Below are 10596 nucleotides of genomic sequence, written 5' to 3' on the forward strand. Positions count from 1 at the left end.
TTCCCTACCAGGCAAAAATTGAAATGGATCAAGAAATATTGATTTCAGCTGGGCGGTGATGGCACACACCTTTAGTCCCCGTACTTGGGAGGCAGAGGCAGGCAGATTTCTGTGAGTTTGAGGCCAGCCTGGTCTACAAGAGCTAGTTCTAGGACAGGCTCCAAAGCTACAGAGAAACCCTGTCTCGAAAAGAAAAACAGGAAGAAAGAGAAGGAAGGAAGGAAGGAAGGAAGGAAGGAAGGAAGGAAGGAAGGAAGGAAGGAAGGAAGGAAGATTTCATATAAATGAGCCTCATTTTTTCCACACAGCACACAAGTGCTCACAATTCAGTGTATAATGAATGTAAAGGAGTTTTCACGTTGGAGAAAAAGCTTTGGCCTTAACCCTGAATTTAGAATCTGGACTTCCCTTTCCAATTACAGTCCAAGACTTTCAAGGTGTAAGTATAATTCAGCTTGTCCCTGATGGGGTCCAAGTATCACGAGTTCCATCCTGCCATCTAGTCCAACCTCAAAGGAGTTCCAGTCTTGGAACTTCTCAAGGAAACCTGTTCAGCCTTACTTCAGCCAGGGGCTGACTGAAAGACACAGAGACAAATTGCAGAAGCAAAATGCAGGTGTGGCAAAAGGCAGACAACCCTTCTCCTGATAGCTGTTTCCCTGGCGCTCTCTCTCCTCCCCTGCTTTGCTCTGTTTCTCTCAACACACCTGCTTCCGCCTCTTGCTTGCCTGGACCAACCAGCTCCCTCATTAGTGCATATAGAACCAAACACGGACCTCAGGACCTGCACCACACTCCCCCCACCCCCATTGCAGACCACTCTCAGACTAGCATCCTTGAGCCCCCTTTAGGCTTATGCTTGAGAATCTGATTGGTCCAATTTGCATCTGCCTGTGGATAAGCTGCCCTCTCAGGTCAGGTGCCCAGTCAGCTGTAAGCAAAGAGCCAGGGTTATGTCCTACAGACCTGGTCCCTGGATTGACCCTTTTGGCAGGATCTCTTGTTGATCAGGGAGCCTGATCAGGGAGCAGAAGCAGAACTCCCTAAAGGAACCTGCCCCAAACTGGAACTGAGCATACCCCTAAGGGCAGTCCTCTGGAAACTGCCCCCCACCGCGGGAAGGGCATCTCCCACTCGAGTGCACATTCTTGAACCCCTTGCCGACTAACTAGACTGCCCCACGCACTTCCCACCCCTCACCACACTAGTTCCTGAATGCCACTGCTGGGCCCAGAAGAGATCTCTGAACAAGGCCTGGTTAACTTAGTGTCAAGCTCAGCTCAGCTCAGCTCAGCAGACAATCAACACTTGTAAACTGAATTGCATGGCCTTAGCTCAGGTGCTGCTCATGTGGCTCCCAGCCACACATTTGCATGAATGAGAAGACTGATGAGCCTCTCCGTAGAATCTACTTGAAACAAAATTGGTTTCAGGTGAAAACGATGCTTCGGAGGCTCTGTCTGACCTTCCAGCTCTAAGAAGTTAGTGTCCCGGGAACTGAATGGGCTCCCGATGGCTTACGTGAACTCTTACAGAATTCTAGGTGGCGGTGAATACTGAAGTGTAGGCGTTTCTAAAAAGGGGGATTTAGGAGATTCATTGTACCAGAAACAGATTCTCTTAGAAGATGTTGAGTTGCTTTAATTCTGTAAGTTTCCAAAAGAGGGAAATTTTGAGAAGGTGGAATTTGTCCTCAGAGGTCAAACCCGCACTTGAGTTAGAGCCATCCTATTATAAGTCTAGAACATCCTATGATAAATCTAGAGACTAATTGTTTTGTCCTTGCTCAGACTCTTGTAAGCGATGGAAGGAGGCCATCAGCGTACTTTACATAAATTAACCCCGGTCTCACCTTCCCCTCGCTCATCTCTTCTTTGGGTCTAAACTCTCCCTCCACCCTCACATAAATGAAGGAGAGAAAAGAAAAGGGAAATGTACCAAACAAGAGAAGAGGAGTGGTGTTGGGCTGGAAATTTTGAGAAGGTGTAAATATTCTGGAACTCGAGTGACTCACTTTGAACTAGTCTGTAACTCGTCATGGGTCAGGACTAGCATCTGCCCTTCCTACCCGCCATGGTGGTCATGAGGAGCATGTGTAATGTGTCTGAACATGGTTTGGAAAGCATATCGGAAGAATTTGCTATGGAAAACATTTGTTTCCCAGTTCGGTTTGATCCAGCTCCTGCTACCCACTGAGTTAATTTATGTTGTCGTGTGTTCGATGACACAACTTCTTACCAAGGAAAAGGAAAGGAATTTTGCAGTTTGTAATTCCCACATGGAGTTGCTGTTATCGTTGTTGGTCGCGTGTGGTTTGGAGGGCATGGAAGTGTTTCCACTCGTGCTTTGACTCTGGGTGGGAAAAACCCAGACTGGGATGCTCTCAAACCACTTTGGATGCACTGGGCAAAGTACTGAACAGGAGCTTTGAATGTAGCTGTTGTTATTTCAATGCTTTGCTTTCTAATTAACTTTGTACGTCCTTTGCCTCTGCCGGGAACAGAGTGTTCATACGCTGTTAGAATTTTTTATTGTAAAATAAAATGACAAAGGCTTTCATACCCCAAAACCTGCCTGCTTCTCATTCCATCTCCTCCAGATGGTGTAAGAGCATCTCTTTCACAACCATCTACACAACAGTGCCTTCTGGGGGTTAACACTACAGAGCAGTGGCAGCCCTCAAGCCCCTTGCGATCTCAGAAGTCATATCTGCTGGGCATGGGATCATGGGCAAGAAATAAATTCTGACTTTTGTATGGTTCCCATGTCCTCAGAAGCAATTTGGGGCTCCAGGCAGAAACCAGCGTCTGTTAGGGTGTGCTTTCCAGAATGTAAAGAAGTCCCAGTGAGGTCAAGGGCTCCTGATGAATCCACAGAGAACTGAGGGCAATGGTCTTGGGAGATGAGCTTCCAATAATTATGTTATCCCACCGTGTGCTATACACAGTAGCCATGAAGTCTGCCTTGTGTGAGTCCTACCCAGAGACTCGGGGTTCCTGCCAGCTCTGCCCTCTGCCTTTTAATTGGCTGGAATACTTGACCCAGGGGCTAGAGACTCATAGGTGGACCAGCCCCGAAAATGTGACTTAGTCCATGAACAAGGCCAACCATTTTCTCCCACTAGAAAATGCCAAGACACGATGTCATCAGCTCGTATCTAAACAGGATGGTCAAGACCCAGATGAGCCGTGATGGGCTAATTCAAAGCGAAGAGGTAAGAAAACAGAAAAATGAGACAAGGAAATTAGAGTAGAGGTAGGGAAACCCAACAGACAAGCAAATTAACTTCGAATGTTTCTGGGGAATCCATGGGCCTAATGGTCACAAACCTTTGCCATTCAAACTCGGGCAGCATCTCTGAGCTGCTTTTCACTGCCCTACCCTCAACTTGCTGAAATCCTCTCCAGGTCTTTACAGAACTACTCAAAGGCTCAAGGGGCAATTTTTCACTCCTCCTCCTGCTACTCTGCAAAGAGGACAAATTACATTTCCATAACTGAGCCCAAAGCCCCTGTCACATCACACTGAAGAGGATTAAATGTAGAGATCCTACAAAATGCTTGCCATGAAGTGTTCCGTGGGACAGCAGCTACTGCAGGTACTAAACCCATCCAGAAACCCCGGTGGTGAAGGATTTCCCTTTTCCTTCTTCCTGGATGCTGGTGGCTCTCGACTCTTTGAGACAAATGGAAGGATCAAACAAAAGGAAATAATGATGCCTACTTCTGCCCAAGGAATGGCTGTAGACAGTCTCGGAGCTAGAGAAGGCATGTGTATGGCCAAATCCTCCTGGCAGAGCATGGTCAGCAAGCATTCCAAACTTCCGTGTATTTCATTTCTGTTGCTGTGGTTAAATACCCCAGCAAAAGCAGCCTGTGGGGATAAAGGGCTTATTTTGGCTCACAGTTCCAGAGGGGTACAGTCCATCATGGCAGGGTAGAAATGGTAACAGAAGCATGAGGCTAGCCCATTGCATTATGTCAGCAGACTTAGAAGTAGAGTCATCCTAAAAAGCCTTAAAGCTCACCCCCAATGACATACTTCCTCCAGCCAGGCTCCATCTCCTTTAAAGTCCATAATTTTCCCAAATAGTGCCATCAGCTGGGGACCAAGTGTTCCAACACATGAGTTTATGAAGGACACCTCACATTCCGACTATAACACTGTATACTTGGACTGGAGAGGTGGCTTAGCAGTTAAGATCACTGGCTGCTCTTCCAGAGGTCCTGAGTTCAATTCCCAGCAACCACATAGCAGAGGACAACTATCTGTTCATATATGTTAGAAACCAAATGTGTACATGTCCCCATGCCCAAGTTTATCTTAGCACCTGAACCCTGGTGTGAGAGGATTTGGAGGTTACATCATTGGAGACAATTATGTCCAGATGCCTCTTAAATGAAGAAAGCTCCCAGACACCAAACCTGCAGGTGCTCTGGTCTTGGACTTCTCAGATCAGCTGTGAGGAATAAAGGCTTGTCATCTTTAATCCACCCACTGTAGCCCAAACAGACCAAGACAGTAGGAAGCAAGGCTCTACATCTCTCCGGGACTATGTGAAGGACAGATTACAGTTAATACTGGGCAATTTGTTTTGTCAACATCTTGACAAAAGTTAACATTTACACAAGCACAAAGCCAAACTTGTACAGAGACCACATGACTCACTGGAATGGAAATAAAGTTTTGGCTAGCATGACAGTTTTACTGCTACCCTGTCATCCAAGGGCCTTTGCTGAACATAGACGGAGTCTGCTTATGCCCCTCCCTCACTCCATAGCCTAGCCTTCAGCCCTGGGACAGGGGCCTTGCGAGGACACTAAAGTCTGTAGAAGCCATGCCCTTGAGGCTGTGGGATGCCTGTGATAGCAATGCCCATTGAAACCCAGAAGTCTTCCAGGAGCTAGACACAAGAGGCTGGTTGTAAGCTCACAGGAAAGCCCACTGTGTAAGTCAAATTTGTGGCTTCCAGAGAAAGGACTGGGTAGTCTTAAGACTTATTAAGTCTTAACTCTGCCAGATCGCCCATGCTGCCATGTGTATTAATGTCTAGGGGACTTGGAAACTAGTAGTTTCTTTCTCTTTAAGGTTTTGTCTCTCACAGGAGTAGGTTACAAACTGATCTTCCTGGTGACTGTTTTAGAAGGGGTTTTGGTAAAAACAGAACTGATGGCTAACAGCAGAAACCAACAAGTGAGCAGACATTAGATCAAGAGGAGGCCATAGGGCTGTCTTTCCACCAGGGTCATTCATGTGTGGCTATGGCTTTCCTCACACTGACCATTAATCTTTTATTATTTGACTAAAACTCCCCACGAGGTACCTCCATGAGGCCAGTCTTCCAGTTCTCCCTCAGTTGAGCAAACATTTCCTGAGTGCTAAGTCAGACCCTGGTGCCCAGGTGACACTGATGCCCAAGTGACAGGGCTCCTCACAGAGTCCATAGTCAAGGACGATTGGCCCTGGAGACACAAAGCTCAACATAAAAAGGGCTTGCCTGTTTTCTACCTCATGAGAGCCAGTCAAATGAAAACCAAAATTTATATCTTTCTGCAGACGTGTAGGTTTGGAACAGGACTTTTATTGCTGCAGTTCTGTCTGGTGGTACCACAAAGTTTACCTTCCAAATTATCTTTAGCTAATTAGGAAGACATCAGGAGGATACCCAGGGAGAGAGAACAAATTGCCAAATACCAAGAATCTACAAGCCCAAGTTTCAGAGCTCTAACCTGGTGAAATCAGGGAAGAAATAAGACTCTTGAGGGCTGTCTAATACAATCTACATGAAGATTTTATCAGTAATAATAGAATTCATGGGTTGAGCCACAACACACAGCTGCCAGTTTGAAGTACCCGTATTAATGATATGCAAATCAAAATTCATTGGCTATTGTCTGGTGTGGTGGTTTGAATGAGAATGACCCTTCCTACGGTCATATATTTGGTTGCTTGGTCTTAAGCTAGTGGAACTATTTGGGAAGGATTAGGAGGTGTGTCCTTGTTGGAGGAGGTGTGTCACTGAATATGGGCTTTGTGGTTTCAAAAGCCCACACCAGGCCAAGTGTCTCTCTTTTCTGCCTACAACTTGCAAAACAGATGTAAGCTCTTATTTGCTACTCCAACGTCTCTTCTTCCTACCATGCTCCCTTCCGTGATGGTCATGGCTAACCCTCTGAAACTCTCAGCAAGCCTCCAGTTAAATGCTTCCATTTATAAGTTGCCTTTGTCATGGTGTCTCTTCACAGCAATTGAGGAGTAACTATGACATATAGGTTTGAGTTTGTGTTTGGTCTCTGAATTACACTCTGTGCAGCAAGTCTAAGCAGATAAGTTATTCCATCTTTCTGGTACCATCATTCTTTATTGCATTAGTATGTTTAGCTTTCTGGAAATTGTGTTTGTTTTTATTTTCTTGACAAATTTACATATGAAATAAAGCAATCCTCCCCATGGTAATTTTCCTTCCGAAGTGTCAGCAGAGATTTGTGCTTACAGCCTCTCTTCTCTCATTTCTCCAGTCTCCACAGGAAAATTTTTTTTTTTTTTTGGTTTTTCGAGACAGGGTTTCTCTGTGGCTTTTTGGAGCCTGTCCTGGAACTAGCTCTGTAGACCAGGCTGGTCTCAAACTCACAGAGATCCGCCTGCCTCTGCCTCCCAAGTGCTGGGATTAAAGGCGTGCGCCACCATCACCCGGCCACACAGGAAAATATTTTAACAAACATTTGTGAGATCCTCAGAGCATCAAGCATGGCCATTGGATGGAGTAGTGTAATTTGCTGTTTTAAAAGTGATAGAATGTTGCATGAGTTCTAATTGGTCTTAATAATAAAAACCCGGAGCCCAATATTGGGGTAAATACTGAAAGATCTAAGAGATAAAGAAAGTCACAGCCAGCTCTTACTTTGCTAACTCCTCAGCAGAAAAGGGCTAGCCTCTTATCTCCTCCCACTTTCTATTCCTCTCTCCACCAAGCCATATCACTTCCTGTCTGGCTGTACAGACCTCTATGGTTAACTAGTGGCTACCTCTGCCTTCTGATCTTCAGGCAAGCTTTATTTGTTATAGTACAAATAAGATACCACAATAGAATCCAGGGCTGGAAATATGGCTCAGTGGCTAAAAGCACTGGCTGCTTTTCCAGAGGACCTGAGTTTGATTCCCAGGACTCACATGGCAGCTCACAACTGTCTGTAACTCCAGTTCCAGAGGTCCAATGCCCTCTTTTGACCTCCGTGGGTGCCAGGCATGCTCATGGTGCTCAGGCACTTGTAAAATTAAAAATAAACCTTAAGGGAGGAAGAAAAGATAGAATCCCAGGCTCTGACTTGGAAGGATTGGGTGGAATATTACTAGTCTTTACATTCCAAAGTCGGCATAGGGTAAGACTCAACCTATGTATATGAAAGTGCTTACCTGATCAGAGGCTAAACAGAAAGAGGGCTTCAGAAAGTCTAGCTCCTCAAACAAGAGGGACTGGGCTAGACTGATGGCATGTCAGCTAGGAGTTCTTGCTACCCTTGCAGAGGACCCAAGCACAGTTCCCAGCACCCATAGGAGGGGGCTCACAACTGCCCATAACTCTGGCTCCAGGGATCCAAAGCCCTCTTCTGGCCTTGTTAAGTACCTGCATATATGTGGCACACCCACAGAGAGAGGCACACACATGCATATAAATATAAATAAATAATAGATAAAATGAGAGGAAGTAAGGTGGAGTGGAGAGGTTGAGAAGGATAAAGAGGTTTTTAATATAGTTCAGTATTTGGGTGGAAATCGGTGTCAGCACTCTGTGGTGTTGAGGGGAGGTTGCAGCTTTCCTGAAGTTCTTTCTACTTAATTTAGAGATTAGGATTGTTCTGATTTAAAATTACACATAAGGTGAGGAGCCAACTTTTCAGTTGGGGTCCTCAAAGGGTTTTCTCTAGCTCTGATTCTGTTTCATGGCCAGCATGATTACATGTGACGTGGATCCCTGCTGTGATACCCAGTTTTCATTACTGCAACAAAATGTCTGATGTAATAATTTACAAGAGAAAAGCTCATTTTCAATCCTGGCTTCAAAGACTCCAGGCTATAATCAATTGATCATATTGCTTGGGCCCTGGCTATTCACCTCATGGCTAGACATAGAATAAACAGGAGAGATAGGCTCCCATCACGCCCTTCTCTGAAATGTCCCTAATGACCTAAAACCCTGAGCCCACCTCTTAAAGTTTCCTCTGACGTTAACACACTGCCTAAGGAGACATTCCAGACCTGAACCATAGTACCCATGTCAGGATCTGGAACCTTCTAGGCCCCGGTTTAAACTTTGCCTTTGTCACAATCTAGCTCTGTGACTTTGGGCCACTTGCGTCCTATCTCGGAGCCTTGTCTCCACTGAGAAGCTTCCTACAGAAGAGGATACCATAGAGAGGGAAATAGAATACACAGCTTACAGCTAACTACCTGGCAAACTGTAAGCATGGTGCTTACCACTATTCACACAACTCTTGCAAGAATACTTTCAACAGTGGGGTGTTGACAGAGGTTTCTGTCTTACCCGGTTCCTGTAGCCATTTAGTCCCAAATAAACACACACAGAGGTCTACATTAAATATAAACGTATTGGCCTAATAGCTCAGGCTTCTTATTAACTCTTATAACTTATATTAGCCCATAATTCTTGTCTATGTTAGCCATGTGGCTTGATACCTTTTTCAGCGAGGCAGTCACATCTTGCTTCCTCTGAGGCTGGGTCACAACTGCAGACTGAGCTTTTTTCTCCCAGAATTCTCATTGCCCCACCTCTACTTCCTGCCTGGCTACTGGCCAATCAATGTTTTATTAAAATACGGTTGACAGGGTAAAAACCATTGTCCCACAGCACTCCCCCCCTTTAAAAAAAAGCAAGAACTCTGAATCTAATATCCTTTGTTTAGCTTTTCTCCTGACTCTTATCCATAACAACTTGTAACCAACATTCTAAACAAAGAAAAATATTCATAGTGTATTTGGGGGGGGAATGCAAAAGGATCCTTGGGCCTTTAAAGATCAGATCAGCACCCATGGATGATTCATTGCATACAATGAATGTTGAGACACTTGACTATGGAACTGAAGCTTGGATAGGAGAAGCATTTCCAATGGTAAGAGGAGACATCAAAATACCAAATGTTTTAATTGTGGTAGAATGGGACATCTGAGAATGGATTGTAGACAAGGGAATCCTAGGAATAATGTCTCCTCTGGGAATGGCAGGAATAGGAGGACTCAGCCTTCAGATATATGTAGGAGGTATGGCAAAGGCCAACATTGGACCAATGAATGTAGGTCAATGAAAGATAGACAATCAGAAAATGCCATTGGTGCCTCTTGCAGGCCCCCATGATGAACATGGTCCAGTCATTCCCAGTTACTGTGGAGAATGTGTCTCACCAGGAAAATTTCAAAAAATCCAGTGCTTACTGTGAAAAAATAATACTGGTCTGGATGATGGAATAAATGTGGAAAATGAGTCAAAAACTCAAGTAGGACATAAGAAATGTATATTCTGGCAGACTGCTATAAATGATCAAAGACTAAGAGTGTATATAAATCTTCAGTTCCTAAGGATTGGAGCCCTATCTCAGGTAAAACAAAGCATGAAATGGGTTGAGTGCCTAGGGCCAGAAGGACACAGAGGAAGACTTGAGGCCATATGTAGTTATCATTGCAGTGAATTTGTGGGGTTGTGACCTGTTGCAGCAATGGAATACCAAGATTAACATTCCTGAAGCCCCAAAAAACTTATATTTCTGGGGAAAATATTAGAAGATATTATATACGACAGTCACCAGCCATTCGGACTGTACAAGAACACAAAGCAATTGATAAGTCTTCAGAGGTACTAACATCCCTGCCTTTAAAATGGTTAACTGAGAAACCAATATTGGTTAAATAGTGGCCTCTAGCTGAAGAAAAGCTGGGTGGGACAGAAAACCTCAGTCAACAGAATGGCGCCCACGTGGACTACTGCATCCACACAAGCCTGAGAGAGCTTGGGAAGTAATTCTAGACAGAAAATAATACAGTTAAGCACAGCTTATAGACAGCAGCATTTTCTCAGATGAGCTCTGTTTGCTAGAGGCAAATGCATCTCATTTAAGAGAGGCTTCCTGACTCAGCTTCAGCTGTAAAACCTTGCAGCTCTTTTAAGAGGTCCTGCCACAAAACACTTAAATGGTGTTGATGAAAAGCTGACCATATGCTTCTTGGTGGTGGCAGGGACCTTAAAACACCTTAGAGTTGTGGCAATAAACATGGCTCCGGCTGGTACCTCCACCATGAGGCTGGAATCTCAAAAAGCTAAGGAATGGATTGGATCCAGCCATCAAAGCCTCAGCTTTAATCCTAGTCATATTGCATAGCAAATTAAAGACTTGTATAGTCAGAAAAAGAGAGATATGCAGAAAAGATAGATCAAAGGCAAAGAAAACCTCTAAAGGGTTTACAGTGTGTTTAAAAATATGTGTAATCTTGGAAGACAAAGGAAAAGAATAGAGTCCTTAAAATAAGAAAGAGAATAGTTGGGTGTGGTGGCAAATACCTTCAATCCCAACACTTGGGAGACAGAGG

This window comes from Microtus ochrogaster (genome assembly GCF_000317375.1).
Source record: "Microtus ochrogaster isolate Prairie Vole_2 chromosome 14 unlocalized genomic scaffold, MicOch1.0 chr14_random_1, whole genome shotgun sequence".
Taxonomy (NCBI): domain Eukaryota; kingdom Metazoa; phylum Chordata; class Mammalia; order Rodentia; family Cricetidae; genus Microtus; species Microtus ochrogaster.